General features: G+C 32.0%; 1 protein-coding gene across 6 annotated transcripts in view; it reads right to left on the minus strand.

The window, feature by feature from the left end:
- Positions 1 to 19,179, minus strand: part of Fstl5 (follistatin-like 5) — a 197,697-nt gene that overhangs the window by 105,513 nt on the left and 73,005 nt on the right. For 2 of the 6 annotated variants that reach the window (XM_074249118.1, XM_074249117.1), the window contains exon 4: positions 711 to 842. The exons of the other annotated variants lie outside the window; for them this stretch is intronic. The gene's annotated coding sequence lies outside the window, so the exon portion shown is untranslated. The remainder of the gene's footprint in view (positions 1 to 710; positions 843 to 19,179) is intronic. 6 annotated transcript variants of the gene reach the window in all.

Raw genomic sequence — 19,179 nt, forward strand, 5'->3', positions numbered from 1 at the left:
TATATATAGCTCTATTCTGTGCCCGTTAGCACGACTAGAACCAACTATGAGTGCGAAAACTTTTGTAATATCGCGAGAGCCGGCAGTCTGGTTCCTTATCTCGGTGGTCTCTCTCCTACACGTGGTTTCGAGGATCCATAGACTGTATGCTCGAGTGTTGTTATATTGTACTGCTACTATTATATTCTAAGACGTTTTCTTACTCCGTGTTGTATGATACAAGCAACAAATTCCATTTCAAACATGCCCTCGGTATTGTACATGTAATGCATACATAGACATTTTAAAGAAGACGAAATTGTGAGCCTGTTGCTGCCTTTATAGCTTTGAGCTATTTTAGAAGCAGTATTCAATACTTTATGCTATTCAAATTATGCTAGGATACTATCAATTATGGTTGTTGTAATTGTTAGGAAAGTTTTTGCAATCAGTGTTAGATTTTACAAGCTTATGAATAAAATGCGTGAAAAATACTAAAGTTGTGACTGTTGAAGCTGTACAATAGATAGCAGAACGCAGAGTGTAAAGCGCAGAGTTGAAGCATAGAGAATAGAGAATAGACAATAGGAGAGCGAAAAGGTACGTCATGGTTGCTTCCGGCAAAGGTAATTCCGTATAGAGCACAGCGAAAGTACATCAAAGACCAATATAGCTGATTGCCTAGAATTCTAGTAAATACGTAACCTACTGTCATTCCTGAAGTCAATTACCTTGCGTAGTTCGGATGATTTCAGAGATGAATATCACAACACAGTACAATAGGAACTTGAATTTCGTTTTGTGTGTACTCTCCGGTTCTAGAAGCTACTTGGCCAACAAACTTGATAAATCACTTGGCTTACCTGAAACATTGAGAAATTCACGGAGTTACTTAAGTAAAGAGCGACAGATTACCGTTCTGGTAATTAATATAGTTATTGGCTGTATTTATGTATTGGTAAAGCGTATCTCTTTGTTTAACATCAATCTGAACTCTCACAAAATTGATTTTGATCAATTACAAATATCATTAGTGAAATGTAGAATCAGTGTTTTGTTTTCAAAGAATTTGAGACGTTTGAATAGATGTATGAAATATAATAATCAATTAAAAATAATTGAAAAAGAATTCTTTATTCCTCAAAACTTATATTGAATGAAATTCTATGGTTAATACATGAAACAAAAATTTAATATCAGTTTGAAATGATACTCATTAAAATCTAGGTAATTCAATAAAGTACATGAATATTCATAAAAGAAAATATTGACTCAAGCTATTAATTTATTTTTAAGTAAGATGAAGGAACTTCTAATGGTCAAATATTTATTGCAAATACTCACAATAATTTAAGGCACAGAGTATAAAAGCAAATCATACAAATTAAAAAATTTCTAAACGTATTGACTATTAAGAAAAAATAACTAAACCGTTTTCAAACAATTTTAATTGAAAATTTAATCGAATACATTGATATTTCTTTAAAATAAAAACTCCAGAAACAATACTTGAAATTTTTATAGAATAATAATTATTATTCTATACTATTCGTGCCGCTAAATTCTTTTTAACACGGCGATAAAACGTTTTTTCGTACTTGGGGCTTTGGATGTCTTCTTTTTGTTTAGTGAAGTCGCCTTTTCTCTCAAGTTGAGTTTTCTGAAGAGCCTCGTACCGGTTTATAAGTCTCGAATAGTCATTCCAGGAGTGAGTTTAACAAGTATTGAGCTAAAGAGTTCAAGTGCTCATGAGACATCTTTTCTTTGGTTTTATATATAATAAGACTTATTAGCATTTAAGTAATTACTCGCCGTTTAATGTGCCTTTTATTTGGTTAAAAAAAACTCTTCTATTATTTAACTCCGTTTTCAGACGATTGAACAATTCCATAGTTAATTCAATAATCATTTATTTATCTGTTAACCGTACTAAAAATAGCGTAAAGTTTCAAGGATTTCAAGTGGTCGGGTAGAAGGATAAAAGGTTAATAAAATATGCTTGATAAAACCACTGACCAAAGTAAATATAATTGGAAATAAATTAAATTTTAAGTTGATTAAAAGAATGATCGCATAAATTCCTAATGATTAATCAACGTGAGGTATATTTGCAGAGTGTCTAAATTGGCATCGATTAATTAAATAACCATTAAATTGAGAATCTGTATGCCTATATCTATATATCTACACAATTTACCCAATTAATGTTTGTATAAAATACCCGATTAAAGTAACGCCAGTGAATAATAAGTCAGGCTGTAATCAACCGAGTTTTAATTAATTAAAGCAATTAGTTTTATTTTGCGATGAGCTTTATAGATAACTAACTGAAAGATAACAGCTGAATGTCTTGGTGTCTTGGAGAATGAGATTGGAAGACATTGGATTATATTTGATGAAACAGAATGCAAGTCTGCGGGTACTGTGTGATATCACGTTAAATTTTCATATAAATATATAGCCATACAATATATATAAGGATATATCCAGGATATATACCAGAGAACTTGCACACGAAACTCCTGTCTTGAATTTCCCGCACCCACATCATCTCCCTCAAGCATGCAAACATTCTTGTTGGATTCTATAAAGAGATTGTTTAATCACCAAGTTTAGCTTGCTATTAGATTTAATAACAACTTTGATCTAACTATTTCGCACATCGCAAAAATATACTTTTCTGAAATGATTATTGTAATTTAGATTTAAAAACAGTTTAAAATGTTTCTGTAATTAAAGGATAGAATGAAATTTCCCAGGACTTATCAACTTCCTTACTGCTAGAGACAATTTTACAGCCATGAGAACTTGGAGACAATTCTCGTATTTCCTGAAATCTCAGCGTTTCTGAAGTTTCTCGGAAGATCTCAACTCTTAGCTTCTATATCTATATATAAACACACTTCCTATGGAATCTTCGACTCAAATTATAAACAGTAAGATAAAGATAAAGATAATACATTGTTTTCATAGCTGGAGATAACAATAAAGTTGATAAAGTTCGTTAAACCAAATGAACTCCACGGTGACCTATTTACAATAGTAGTTACTGTAAGGTTTAATACCACTCAACATCTTCGACTGGTGGAGCAAGTGGCCATTCAATGGTTGGACATCAGTTGTTACCACTGGAGAACGTTATCCACAAATGAACGTGCTACGAGCTTCACTCTGTTCTAAGGGATGTATACATACATATATACTGATGATACTACTCTCAACCTTTTGTTTAACCAAACTGGATAGCGACCACATACTCGGCTTGATATTACTAACGGATCCTTCGCTAGAAATCCAAAACACCATTAAATTCTTTTCGCCTCTGAGTTAGAATTTTAACGTTTTTTTTCGGTGCAGTTTTTACACGCTTCATATTTTTTTAGTAAACTTTTAATTGATGAATTTATTTTATGAGATCTGATTAATTTTATGTTTATAATTTAGAGAGAACTGAGAACTAATTAGACAAGAAGAGTTACGGTTGTAAGACGCTGAAGATTGTATATGCTATAAACCTTTAGTGTTCGAAAATATAATGTCGCGTTAGAATAATGTACTTCATCTCACTACTAAGTAAGTTATCATCCGATGAATTTACGACCTAGTAGATTGGATATGAAATTAATTTGTAAATGGATGCATTTAATATTGATTTTAGCACCTGCATGAAAGTTATTGCGCTGAATTGTTAAATATGTGTAACATTTAAGAGCGGTTGGTAGTTAATTTTGAAATGTGTTTTGACAGAAAATAAAATTAAATTTTTGAATGTAATTATTACAGAATATGTAAAAATTATAATTTGTAATTTTTTCAGTTTTTATTCTGGACTTTTAATATTAACTGATGCTTATTCAACATTATTAAAATAATTTTCAAAGCTATAAGGCGTAATTACTAATCAATGATTAAACTATCATACCTCAAGTAAAATTTTTCAAGCAGAATAATAAATGAGAGTGTAAGTATAAATGTAAAAAGAATAAAAAAAAAATCTTTAAAAGTATGGGCAAAGAGTTGGAGCTTAGTAAGACTTTATTCACTTAATTACCGTTAGGACGTAGAGGCTTAATGTTCATTTTATGAACAGAATATATAATTAAAGGAAGGAAAAAAATATCCAGATACTTTGTGTTAATTTACTTGAGAACGAGAGTAGAAGATCGAAAGTAAAAAATGAACGGACTTGGACTTGGAGATGGAGAATGAATAGAATGGGAAAATTGTCTGTCGATGAGCAAAAAATAAAAAAGAATAAATGAAAAAATATAACTACTTTCTACCCCTCACTACATGTACAGTGAGAATAAAAATAAAAAAGTATTAAGAAGTGACGACGGTTAATGCGAATATAATGACTCAAATGTATATATCGATATAAAAGACTTATAAGAACAGTTACCAAGTATCGCTTCACGTTTTTATCGCTCCGGTATTATATCAGAGATAAAAATTTTTATTATAACTACGGTTTAATTACTGCCGTGAAAATCTAATTACCGAATTATATCAAGTGTTGATGGTATTTAAATATCAAACGACTGTTTTATAACCTTTATACTTTTAGTATTTTTTTTTGCTAACCTAAATTCTAAATTTGTGGGGTTATTTGTGGCAGAAAATCTTCACAGTTTTTACTTTTGAATCCAAAATAAAAATGGGGTAGTTTTGAATATTTTATTTTGTCAATATTTTTTTTTATTAAAATTTTAAAAACAAAATGTCTTCATTAATTGCTTCACATGACTTGCATTTAATGATGATTGAGTTGGTCATCGATAAGGTTAGTTTCTTTATTTATTTATTTTTACACAATTAATTTCAGTATTTTTTTTTTTTTTATTCTAAAAGTTTTTCAGTATAGTGAAATTCGACAAATACCAAAATATTCAATACTTTATGACCATAAAGTATCTTTATATCCAGTTTTTAATTGACTTTGTATACTTTTAGTTGTTCGTACCAAAACTGACGGTATTCGATTCAGCGATAGTAAAAAAAACAGTAATAATGTACCGTATACTCGACAATAATTGGACTCTCCTCGACTCAGAGTACGAAGCCGTTCAATCGAACGATTCCAATAACGAAGAGAGAGAACAAAACTTCCACCGTGGTAAATCACTAGTATTCTCTATTCCCGAGGCCGATTTTAAATGCACCAACACACCCAATCTAAATATCGATATTCAAGTGTACAAAGAAAATCCAAAATACATCGAAATGGATCGATCTCACTATGTAGGATTCGTTGAGATTGAAACAGCAGAACTTTTTCAGGGAATCACCAACGAGCTTAATGAACGTAGGGAGATGAAAAATTTATTTACTTACTACCATCCCCGCGAGCCAATTTCTAGGTAATAATTTAGATTTTATAAAATAATTCAAATAGAAATTCATCAAAAGTTTCTTTCTTAGATCGATGAAAAAAACTTACATCATCAAAGGTAATTCGGAGTTAAACGAGCCGGCATCAATAAGCATTTACACCCGCTTAAATTATTTCGGTAAATCAATAATCACTGAAATAGAAGCTGTAACTGAGACTGAATTTCTCGTACGAGAGGAAACATGCGAGGGTCAGCCTTATCGATGCCTTGAGCTGAGCCGTAAGCAATTGGAAGCAGGTTGTCTGGGTGTTAGAAGCTTTCAACCGTCAACGGAGCTGCGGAATCGGATATGCGTTTGTGATATGAGCATCCAATCGGGCGTCAAAGCTATCGCTGAGCCTGTGAACACATACAAGCATCAAGAGGACCAGAACCAACAGCAGGATGATAGTAGTAGTACAGAGTGGAAGGAAATACCTTACGACGTACTGCTAAATGGGATGAAAAAAAAAATTATAATGGAAAATAACGATGACGAAAATTCTTTTCCTTCTGCTATTGCAGCTGCTTTTGATGTCTCCACTGCAGGGATGACAAATAAACAAAATAACAATTATAACAATAATAATGCAGGGATGAAAAATACCTTACGTATGGGAAAATTGAAAAGATCAACCGAAGAAAAAGATGATGCTCTGGGAGGAGAAAAAGCTAAGGGAAAAAGAAAAGGCGGAAAAGGAAAAAAGTCGAAAGGAATGAAAGAAGGTAAGCTCTGAAGTAGTAGTGAAAATAACTATGAAAAATAGAAAGGAAAATATATATGAAAGTAATAGAAAACTTGTTGGATAAGCCAAGTGAGTGGGCACTCCACCTAAAGGGACATCCACTGTTGGAGTTTGCTGGAAAAGACGAAGACACTCCGCTGACGAATAACCGAAAGCCCGAGGGTAAACGACGGAACCACGTGACTATCGATAAATCTGGTCACCGAGAGTTTAAACGACCGAAACAAAAAGTATTTGGTGGAGGCGATAAGTTTAATGAAGTTGACGAGTCACTGAAATTCTCTAGGGACATCTCGGAAAATGGGTCAACTGGTGAATCATTTGGTAATAACTATAATAAGAAGTCGGGAATGATTAATAGTGATGGGTGGTTTTGAATTTAATCTAACGAGCAGGAAAAATTTAATGAATAAGTCATTAAAACTGAGATATTTTATCACGGAGACTATGATGATGATAATGATAATGATTGTCATTATCATCATGAAAGTGTAATTATTCGAGACGAATATCAGGATCATAGACAATAAGACGTCATGTTCGATAATGTTTATCGAGGAAATAAGAATCGATTAATCGGAAGGAGACTTAAGTGGAAAATACTGTCGGCAGAAATTTAATCAAGGATGAAGAATTTTATGGAAAAAAAATTTGACGGAGATAAAAATAATAGTATATTGATTAATAATAAAATATTGCCGATAAAATACAGAAGAAGGGGAAATTTAATTAAAGATCGCGGTCACAAATCATATAATAGTGATTTTGGTAAAAAAATGTAGGCATTCCAAAAAGAATGATAAGTCAATCGATAGTAATGGAGGATTACAAAGAAGGAAGATAAGCATGGATAGAGGAAGGGGCTGGCAATCAAGAATCTTCCTAAAAAGACAAAAGTTGATACCCGGGATGAGGACAAGTTAATTGATCACGAGTCGCGGAATAAAAATAGGAAGAAGAGGAATAAATACAAAAACCCAGCTAATAAATTGATTGATGAAAGACGTCCGGTAGGGAAAAACCGAGACGGAGATGAATCGTGTGAGGATGAGTCTCGAGATGAAATAAAAAATTTTCAGTTGATAAGGTAGGAGGTAAAAAGCTCGGAGCTACGGGAATAGAACGAGTTGAGGTAAGGAACGGGAATGCAAAAACAACAACATCAACACTAGCAGCAACAGCAGCATCGAGAACAAGAACTGGGGAGTGCTAAATTGAAGATCAATGTTGTTCGAAAGAAGATTCGACAAATAAATAGACCGACTGGTGTTATCGTGATTGGCTTGAGCAATAAAAATGACAACACTTGTAACTGCTTTCTCAAAGAAACCCTTTATGGCGTTCGCTGAGTCAACGAGGTTCTTATGTTTGTTATTGCTGTTGCTTTTGTCAGATTATTTTCCACGATTTTGAAATTATTTATCAGCCATCGTGTCAATAGTTTCAATAAATTTGGTTTGAATTTATTTTCGCTGTTGTGAAATATAAAGATTATAGCTGAAGGATATAAAGCTCAAATATTAAGGACGGAAATGTAAGTACCAAGAATCACATGTTCTTTTATTAATCAGGAGGCATTATTAATGAATTGAATTTTTGATGTACAAACGAACTTTATTCCAATAACCGATTTCAAATTCTGATTAATAAGCGGTGGCATATTGGTGAATAATGGAGGACGTTATTATTAATTATTAAAGACAGTCATAGAATAGTCATGACTTATGATCATGAAAAAGTATTGATCTCTGTGAGTATAACAATTAATTATTTAAATTACAAGTTTAATTCTGGAAGATAATTTATAATAAATGACAGATAAAAATTATAAAATGTATGTGTGCATTAAAAATGAATAAAGACGATGATTCAAGAGTATTCCTTATGATAAATGGTATTTTTTTCTCTTGACTGCACGATAATCACAGTAGATTCTAAGGCCAATAAGAAATTCCCAGAAGACATGAAAATCCATCCGTGAATCCATCGAACGTGCGTGTTAGAGAAAGCTTTAACTTTGGGGCTCGTGAAAATATTTTCACCAGTACAGGTCTATAATAGTGAAGAGCCTTGCCTGAGGCGTTTGCTGGTTAAAAATTCTCGTCATGCACGCTTATTCCCTTTAGATTCATGAGTTTTTGAATTTACAGTTTCTTGTTTTTTTTTATTATATACATAACACTATTTTATACTACACCACACTTTTCGTCCTACATTATCAGTCAGCCAAACTCCATTCACTGGGATGTTTGAAGTAAAAATACTTGAAGAATAAAAAGATAAATGATGAGCAGAATACTGAAGATTCGAATTGCCAAAAATCATTGGAAAAACGTACGCTAAGGATTTTTGGCTAGGACCAGTCTACTGTAAAATAAGTTCCGATTTAACTTTAAATTACTCTTTTATTGAGGAATATAAAGAGACTTATACTAGTCTCTATATAATACTAGTTTAGTCTAGTAGATTATTCCACATCGGTAGTAGAGCTGAATAAAAAAAGACACAAGAATCAAGAATGGATTTGACAGATTTATATCTGAATTTTTTGATATCAAGTTGTCGACATTTCTTGTGGCAGTTATGGATAAAATTTTAAAACTACATAGAAGTATGAAGACAAATATAAAATATAGAGTATAAAGTTTTAACAATGACGTTAAAAATAAATATTTTTAGCCAATACACTGTAAAAAAATTATTGGAGCTCGATGTATTCTAAATGACAAGGTGTTAAATTTAGAAAATATCAATTTGAACAATTTACACCAACAAACGTGTCAATAAGTTAGTTATGATGATGTAATATTGATTTATGAATTTAATCATTTGAGTGTCTTAAAATCATTCCTTTTTCTCGATCAATATACGAATAATAATGATTAATATCTAACTGAATAAAAATTTATTGAAATTATTTATAAAAATAAATTTTTCAAAATAAAGTGTGTTAATTTTTAACTACTTTTTTGACACAAAATTTTTTTTAGTGTAAAACTAGAAATTTAATTTACGTCGCCTGTTCTAGTCGCGCACCATTGATCGTGCGCGAACCCTATCTAGTTAAATTATATTATACGACTGGTGGTGAGATAGGTACGTCGAAAAGCACGCTAATGGGTAATAAACGAGTACCACCATTAGACTTTTTCTCTTTTTGCTCGATCCCTTATTTTGATTCCACTTCTGCAGCCATTTCTCTACAGCGCGGAACAACCACCACCACCATCACGTTTGGCTGGACAAACTGATACCCCGTTACTTTAAGCTTCTGGCAACTTTTCACAGTTCCCATCCTTCTTCCATGTCTTACTACCCACTATTACGTTGTAACTATACTTAACTTCACATACACATACTCTACACTATTGCTATTGCCAATCGATTGCACGTTCAAATTCCAGCTGTCTACTTGTTTATTTTTCCCCAGACAACAGTCTGTTGTTAACTTCGTAATGTAATGCTACAAAGCTTCCAACTGGAGTTCATGCCAAATTGTCAACGGATTTTTTCTTCGAATCAACTTAAATGCAAATGACACAAGTTGTAGTTAAGTTTTGATGAATGGGTCTTGTTCAAGGGATCGAGAGTTGACTGAGGTGAAGAATGGATCTTTTTGACGTCATTTTTGAAGCAGACAACTCATTTTACGTGGTAGGACTCGAAAAAATGATGATCAAGGAAAGGGAAGTAGAAGTATGATAAAAATGGCACAAAGGATGTACATTACTTTACGTGTGAGTGAACAAAACGCGTGTTATCAAACCATTCTAGTTGAGTAGAGTGTATTTACGTGTTGTGAAGCCATTTACATCATGTAGACCTTTTACATTCAAAGAAGAGATTAGAGTTTTGTTATTGCGTTTTTGTAACAAATAAAATAAAGTTGTATGCATTAATTTTCAAAAATAAAATTTTGAGCAGTTTTGCTGTCTAGCGTCAATTCATGATTAGTTTATGATCTTTTAACTTTGTGTGATAAAAAAAAAATGATCAGTTAGTTTCTGATTTTTTTTTACGAAAAAAAAAAAAAAAAAAAAAAATTATTAAAAAATAATTATTTGCCAAATGATGATGATACATTAATAACAAGTACTTGGTCAAAGAATTTTGATTATGAAAATTATCCAAGTTTATTAAACACTAAATAATGTACAGCAATAAATAGCGTACTTGATGTGTTTGTTTTATAAAATTATAACTCGTCTATATCACTGAGTATCGATGAAACGGAATTTTCATGGAATTTATGGGCAGCAAGTAAACCGAGTGAGAAATTTAGCTCAGCATACACCACCGGCAAATGTTATTGATGAAACACCACAAATGCCAATTGGATTATTTAGTTACGACTCGCTGTATATGTGAAATCGCTATCCACGTTCATTTTAAATTATCGAGGCAGTTAATATTGCGTTTATTTGAAAATTTATATTTAAAAATCAAATATGAGATCCACATTCTGATAATCAAAATTAATGCACACAAAGTTTAACAATGGAATTAATTTGAAATTTTCCGGTGGTTTAATCACGACTATAATTATAATTGCAATCATTGTTCTTTTTCTTTTTTTTTTTATTCCTCTACTAATGATTTTTGTTTTGCGATAATTAAAAGAAAACTTTTACTTTTTTAGTCGATAGTTAAGGAACTTGTACTAATCAAAAACTGGGTCGTATTTATAAAAACTTTTCAGCAAAACTATTTTAAAGTTATTTCTTCAACTAATTATCAAATTTATTACACAACTTGAAAACTAACTTATTGTTTAATTATACTAACAATCTTATTTTCCAAGAAAAATTATATTCGGAAACCAACTACAAACACAAAAAATAATTTAAGTTTTAGTATTAATTATGTGAATGGCATTTTATAATTGCGGACTTATATTTATTTGGTATCAATTAACTAGCAGTGACATAATATTTTTAAATAATTTTATTCTTGGAAAAACTGCTAAATAACTCAAAAAATAAATAGGTTGAAGCTTATATTAATAGTAATTAAGCGATTTATTGACGTGACAGTAAACCGTGATGAATAATAAATGAAATTTAAGCCGAGATATATCAACAAACTTGCAGTCAAGCTGCATGAAAACTCAATTAGGTATACTAAGACACCAACTACGAAGAGAAAGAGAATTTGGTATTAGTATTGGGATTGGTATAGTATATATATGTACTATATATGATATATGATATATACTTTGAGTACGTTTGAGAATGTGAGGTTGAGAATCTTCCTGGTTGAAAGCCCTCAACTAGTCGTGTAAATGCGTATCCGCGTGAAATTTCCTCATGGGTGGCATCTCTCGTTCAAAATTGCTTCTTCTTTTAAAGTGTATGGCGGTAAGCTTGTTTTGCTTCACTACTACTTAAGTTCTTCGGGTTTTGCTAGCGTTGCAATAGCAGAGCTTGCACTTCTGATGATGGTTGTTCAACTTACTTTTGGTAATACGAAACCTCAAAGGTATTAACGCTTAACTCAATTTAGAAACTTAACTAATATTATTATTGGAATTTGAGGATCTATTTCAAGTATCGTTTGATTGGTCTATATAAATGAGTAGTATCTAATTTAGATAGACTTTTAGATTACCTAATTTCGTAAAGATAATTTGAAGGAAAAAGTTCGAATCAAAACTAGACACTTGAAATCATAACTTAAAAAAATTAATTTTATTACTAAAATACGCTCGAGACAAAATTCTATGTATTTTTTGGATTATACAGATGAAGTTTTTACTATTGATGTAAAATTCTTTGAAATTTGTTCATAAAGTTACTATGAATCTCATATTCATGTCCAAGGAGATGAAAATAAACTTCATTATGAATTGAATTTCTTGTATGAAAAGAATAAAAATGAAATATAAGTTTATTAAGTTAAGATTGAACTGGGATGTTAAAATCTAATAAAGTTCTATGGTCAAAGTGGCGCAGAAAAATTCAATTTCAACAACCTCATTACATTCCTTCATTCTTGTACACTTGTGAGAATGTTAAGAGTGTCGAGTAAAAAAATTTGCTACGTATACATGGAACATGAGAATCTTAACAAGAAAATTTCTAGTAGACGTAGTTGAGTTTTTTTTCGTTTAAAATTAATTATAGTAATTTTTTTTTGAAACTCAAATAATTCATCAACTTTATTTCGCTCATTAAAAAGCTACCAAAGTAAAGAAAGAAACGTATATTTGGATAAAAAAAGCAATAAAATGGAATTAAAAAGGATTGAATGGTACTTGGGTAGGATCAACAGCAAGCAAACGTGCCAAAGATCTCCGGGCAATCTGGCACACATCACTGAAATACCCGATGAGAAAAACGGTTTCAAAAGTGACTACCAAAAAGGGCGAATGATGAAATAAAGATAGCAAAACTGAGAATAGTGAAGAAATAAAATAGGATTGGAAGATGAGTGTGAATCGAATGGACGGGGCCATCGAGACGTGATTCGATCTCCCATTTATCACTTTTCCGCTGAGTTCTTTCACCAGCTCTTTGCGCTATCCACCAGCACCGTCATACCATCATAGAGCTCAAGATAGTTGACTCAATTTAAAACAATCGATCAATGCTCTGCTCCGGATTTTTTGGTTTTTTTTGGGATGGTTTAATTCCATAATGCTTTATTTAACAGAAACTGGCTACCTCTAAAAGCTCGACTTATTCATTAATACCCTAATAATCAGCTACAATTGCGCATTGGCAAGTTATATTGACTGAGTTAACATACGCATTAGACCGAATAAGGCTTTAAAGATTAGATATCTGAATGGATTAATATAATCTTCACCAGAAAATGGAAATCATGATTATTATGATTCTTGGTTTTGTGAGATGATTATAGAAATCATAACACTACACTATTATAATGATAATAACAATTCGAAATGATCGATTTAAATCCGTTAGGTTTGACATGATCAGTATTCAGGTGATTAATATTGAATCTCTTTAAATTTCATCAATACTGGTTCAATTTTATTTTCAATCACATCTTGCACCACTTTAGCCACTTCAATCCGTCAATTAATTTAGAATAATTACTTCTACAGAAATTGATAACACCACATCGACATCCAGTTAGAGACAAAGCTTGTGTATACGAAAATATAGAAGAGAGAGCATGTACAAATATAGATAGCTGAGTATACAGTGATACAGCGAGAACTATAACGAAAACGGTGAGCAATAAGTCAGTCGAACAGCCGAACTATGCAATGATTTATGACAATACATGGGCTCCAAATGTTGGTCTGCATGCAAAGCACCTCTAGTTTCTCGCATTCTATTTCGCGAGAACATCAGTTGGGCGGTTATCGAGATCGCGGCTATTTCGTCATCGCACGTAAAGCATACTGGGGTGCAGAAGCCCCGAGTATTTTCCATTTCACAGAGGTTACCTTGGCAACAAATGCCTGCGAATTGAGCTGGAGCTTATGTATACATACATAGGGAGTACAGTAGGGCGTCGTTATCGTTTGGATGTCGGAAGTCGGACAGATGAGACAGATACGTGAGAAACAATGAAAAGAGACAAGAGACAAGAGACTCTTGAATGCGTGACTGAGGACATCATGTAGTAGTTATATAGTAGCCGATGAACTTTAATACTAGAAACTGGCAGGATTCTTACTTGTAGAACAGGTACGGGTGGCCAGCTGTACTTGCTCGTTTGGAAAATACATTTTACATAGATACTGTACTATCCATATTACATAATATAAAACAGTATGCATTATTCAGTTTTCCCTCAGGCACGATGGAGCTTACGAGTAAGAGTTTAACATAAAATTTGTGAAATGCCTCTTTTCTCTTCTATTCACACTTTTAGAAATGTATAAATATATAAATATATATGCAGGATTTTGTAATGCAGTCTGCTGTAAAACGATTGGCTGATAACGGAAAAATTTATTTACTGTACGTAAGAAACTGGATTTAAATCCTTGAATATTATTATTATACACGCTGATAATATTTGGATGATTAATTTTATTATTCGTGATTTTTTAAATTTATTTTCAGCAAAATATGCTCGTAAAGAATCTAGTGTGCACTGTAGATTTACTGAGAGATTAGTGCAGTTACCGGGTTCAGTATTTTCAAATCGAATAAAATTTAATGTCTACAGGAGTACAGAAGCTTGAGGAAGTGGAGGATAAAGTGGTGGGTGACAATTGAAAGAAAATAATGAAAAAGCGTGAGTTTGATGAGCTTCCTCATCTCGTCTTATTTCCGTTTCCTCCCTGGAAATGTTCGATTGCCCTACATTCACAAAACAGATTTCCTACAATAATTTTCTCTGTGATGAGGCTAATGTATACATTATGTGGCATACGAAGATGAATTCTGCCAACAGTGACGTATAAAATACACACACCCACTTCTACACCTACATTAGAGAACCTATCATTCAACTAGCGATATTATGACGTCGAAATAGCACTTTAATGAGTGTCATTCAATTCTAACGACATGGATTCCCAATTTTAATTCCGCGATTTATTTACTTATAAAAAATGATAAAATTTCTGTTTGCTCGAATTTCTATTTATTCGATAGTAAAAAGGTGGGTTTGTTTTTTTGATATTAAAAAAGCAATAAAGCAGTGATAGATAGATGGATAACAAATTTAAGGTTTAATAAACGGCAATAAAATTTTACGATATCGTAAAATAAAATGTTAAAAAAAAAATGATATAAAATAGGATTCGTGTTAATAATCGAATATTGACTGAGTTCAATGAATCCGGGGTTGCTATTAGAAATGACTCGAGTTGAGTGGAGTAAAGTGGAATGAGAGATATAAAAACGTCCGTCAGGATTTTACCGAGATTGAGTGTCGCATCGTTATAGTGAAGCGCATCATCTCGGTTTCCAAACGAGCGCTCGTTATAACCAACAGAGGCTCGTCGTCTGTCTAAGTCTAGCTTTCTCGGGAAAAAGCTATTGCATATTTTTTACCGAAAAATATTAAGCTTAATTTCGAGCTCCTCGTTAAAAGTATTTCTTTATTGTTTATTTATACAAAGTAGGTATACTTATTTTATTCCCACCGGGTATAAATATATTGTTCGAGTTCTACACTGCAAACACTTATTGTTATAAGATTTTAATGATAAGGATGGAGATAGAAGATACTTGGATAAGATTGTTTGTTTAAATTTAATTGGTCAATTTATTTCAATCGCTTATATAACTGATAATAATAATAATAATAAAAACATCTGATAAGTTTAATGACCGTAAAAATATGTCAGACAAATTGGTTTTAAGTCGGGTCAGTCAGTTCAGTGGTATAGAATTCAAGTACTATGAATGGAATTGACATATTCGCAAAAAATAAAGATGTGGTATTGTCCCTTTATCCTTGGTCTATGAAAAACTATCTCTATCGTTCATATATAATTTTTTGAGTTTACGTGTTGTTAAAAATTTCCAACAGATGGCATATTATTCTGATTTTTTCTCTAACAAGAGAGTTAATTTTAAGGTGTTAAGTATTAAAACTGTATTTATAGATATTTTTAATAAAATTTATGAAGATAAGTTTTGATGAAGTTGAAATAAGATGGGTAAGTTTTGAAACTGAGGAATAGAATAGAAAAGCTCTGATGTATAAACATGAAGAATGTGCTACAGTGTTACTATACTGTACTTATTTTGCTATGTTTCTTTTGTGAGAGAAAAAACTCGGTAAGGAAGATGATAAATAAGTTTTTTCGCATGCATAAGAAATGGTTTGATATGTAAATCTAAATCTGGCACCCGTAAAGAAAGAAAGTCATGGAAAGTCTTAACTGAATATTTGAAAAAGTTTAATGGAAATGAAAGTAATTTTTTTTTTTTTTTTTTTTTTTTTTCATTCTTGCGCTGTGACTTTTACTTGGATTTTTAATTTTACTGAACTTTTATCGAAAATTAAAAACAAAAATCTCTTTTGAAGATATAGTATAATAGAATAAATCGAGAGAAATCGTGAATATATACTTTTTAGGGCGTTAATGTTCAGTAGGTCGTTATGTATTTTGAATTGATACAATGAAGGCAAATTGAAGTACGTAGTATGATTTCCAATTGAAGAACTATTGGTATTGATTCACGAATTACAAACTGGGATCTAAATAAGCTTTCAATCAGATTATTTTGATAGAAAAAGAAAAAAAAAAAGACAAGTGTGTGATGAAAATTTTAATTAAATAAAGTCAACTGAGAATTAAAAATACTCCTATTAAAATTTTTTCTTTATACAAGAAGATATTAATATTGTTTTGTAAAAAAATTAATAAATTAAAATAGTTTAATTCAATAAATTTTCAAGCCAAAAAAGAAATCTTCGTCTGGACAAAAATTTTTCTCTTAATGTGAGGTTTGAATTAAAATTTTGACATAATTATTAAATTAGCAACTAAACATAAATGGCAATAATATTTACTCCTGTAACTGCTACTTTATTACCGATAATTCGAATAAAATTAGCATAATAAGCATAAGAAACATAATATTATCATATAAAAATAGTTTCACAATGCATACAAAATTAAATTCACACATCTACAACAAAACATCGTAATCACAAGCGGAATAATCAGCAGAGTAGAGAGTAATCTCGGTAGAAATTTCGCATTCGCATGTTGTGCAATATTTCATCGACACCGTGACATGACAAGTATTGGGTTTACGCAGTCAACCGCAATATGTGTAAGTTACATTACGCCATGACGAGAAAGAGAATCATATTGTCTGTATCTATATGTGTGCTATAATGTACTGTATATGTGTTTTGCCATAATATAGATGTATCTACAGATACAGAAGACAAAGAGAAGACTATAGAGTTGGAGAAGTGCGAGCTGAGTAGTGGTATACTCTCTTGTATCAAGTTCAACAACCCACAACCCTCGATAGTACCTTGTTGAGTAGGTTGGATAAGGAGACAATTGGCCACGTGGGGCTTTGCCAGTACGTCCAACCACCGATTCTTGTGTTATGTACTCTAGAGCTACACTGAACTTACTTTCAATGCTATACTCACTCGCCGGATCGATCCCGGTGCTATTTTAGTTTTATAAATACTTTATTATTTTTATTTTTCCTTCTATTTCTGGAATAAATTTCCCGTGTAAAGCTTTGGAAGCAAAAAAGATATTATAATAAAATAACTTTCCGGTAGATAAAATTTATCGTAAAACTAGTAGATAGATCTACATAAATGCATAAAAAATAGGCGACTATAAAAACGATTAGAAAAATATTTAAGGTTGAAAGTTCTTGACCCTCAAACTCTTCCACGCAATCAGAGATTTCCTTTAATAAAACTTGGGATTTTAAACGGGATCCTTTATTTGGGACTGGCTGCAGGTCGACATTTTCAAGCCGGATTTCGTTTTACTGATAAGTTATACCAACTATCGACTATTTATATCTTTATCTCCGTTGAGTAAGGATGAGAAATATAGAATAAGAATAAGAATGGAAAAGCGAGTTGGTAAGAAATAAAGAACGAACGGTAGATAGAAATGGAAAAAAAAAATAAGATTATCTGAGCGACCTCTCGTACTCAAACGTTTATTGCTACAAATCTTGAGTTGAGCACTTGAATTTTATCGTTTCGCATTTGTCGTACAGCTCATAGAAATAGGATTATTGGTTATCTTGAATTAAATTTATTTATTTTTACTTATTTGTTTTTTGATTGTCCTTGTTAAAGTTTTGTGTTGTTTCTCGTCCTTTAAATTCGATGTCAAATATAAATTGTCAAGTAATTTGGACGCAAGAACGGAGAAATTAAACGAATAAAAGAGTGTCGGTAGACTAATACGGTGGAAACGATTCTCGATAGGAGAAATGGATAAGAGTTTGCTAGATTGTGTACAAACACTACAAACACATTGAACTGAACCTAAAACCAGCGGCAACGAATACAAGACGGGATGAAGCCAAAGCTTGTTTATGTTGTATTGTATTGGTTGCTTGCGCGACAGGCGACAGTAATTTCACGGTATTTTCGCTCCACCGAAATTGCTCTCGTAACGGGCTCCGATCATGGCACGTGGTTCAGAAAACACATAACAGCCAGTAGTGTACTGCCATAAACACTAAACACTGAGCGAGACAATGAAAAAGCACAAACAGCAAGTTGTAGGAAAGAAAGAGGTGAGAAAATAGGTGAGGAGCAGACTTGAGCAGACGAACGACTAACCTGATGTCCAGGAACAGGAGATATCCGTTGTCGGGTGAAAACCGGAAATAGTTATATGCAGCGAATCTCGTAAGAGTCAGTTTACGACGGCAATATAAAAGCGACGGATATAAGAATCCCACGGAAATGAGAAATGCTCGAGATATAGACACAGATTGCTGAAGAAAGCCAGGGAGAGATAATAAGATATAAATGTAACATTGCTTGAGGTTTTCATTCTTCTATTTCATTTTTTCTTTCGGCAAAAATTTAATTCCTGTTCCTATTGTTATTTCAGAGAATTTTATAGAAGTTAAATTACTGCATTTGTCCATTAGTCCTCGTAAAAAAACAGTAAAGGTGAGCCAATTTATTGAGAAATAAAAAAACGTGATATTTTGTAAAGTGATCCATTCAAGAGCCTCGAAGATAAAATTTTACTAATGCATTCATTCCAACATTTCATAAAATTTCTGGTAGTTTTGATAAATCTACTTTTATTTTGGCTGCTGAGTAGCCTTTTTTAGATTGCAATCAATATATTTTTGAAAATGATCTTGCGATGTCTTCAGAACGTCTCAACACGGTAGCTTTATAACTTTTAATAGTGATTTTCATGAAAAATTCACCCGAAAGTTAAAATCTTTGTAATTTAATAACAACGAACATCGTAACGATTACGATGGCATAAAAAAAGTGAGCACAATGAGGCTTGAGTTACGACAATGAGCTTAAAAGGAAAACACCAAGTTTCAGTATACAAGATGGACGTAAATAAGAATAATGATAATAACAGTATAAGTATAAGTAGAAGTAGAAGTAATATAAATATGAGAGACTGGGGATAATAGTAATAGTAAGACTGAAAGTAGACAGAAGATATT

The sequence above is a fragment of the Cotesia typhae genome, unplaced genomic scaffold, assembly GCF_013202065.1.
Source record: "Cotesia typhae breed Kobodo isofemale line unplaced genomic scaffold, CoteBio_Ctyphae contig_5, whole genome shotgun sequence".
In the NCBI taxonomy this organism is placed as follows: Eukaryota; Metazoa; Arthropoda; class Insecta; order Hymenoptera; family Braconidae; genus Cotesia; species Cotesia typhae.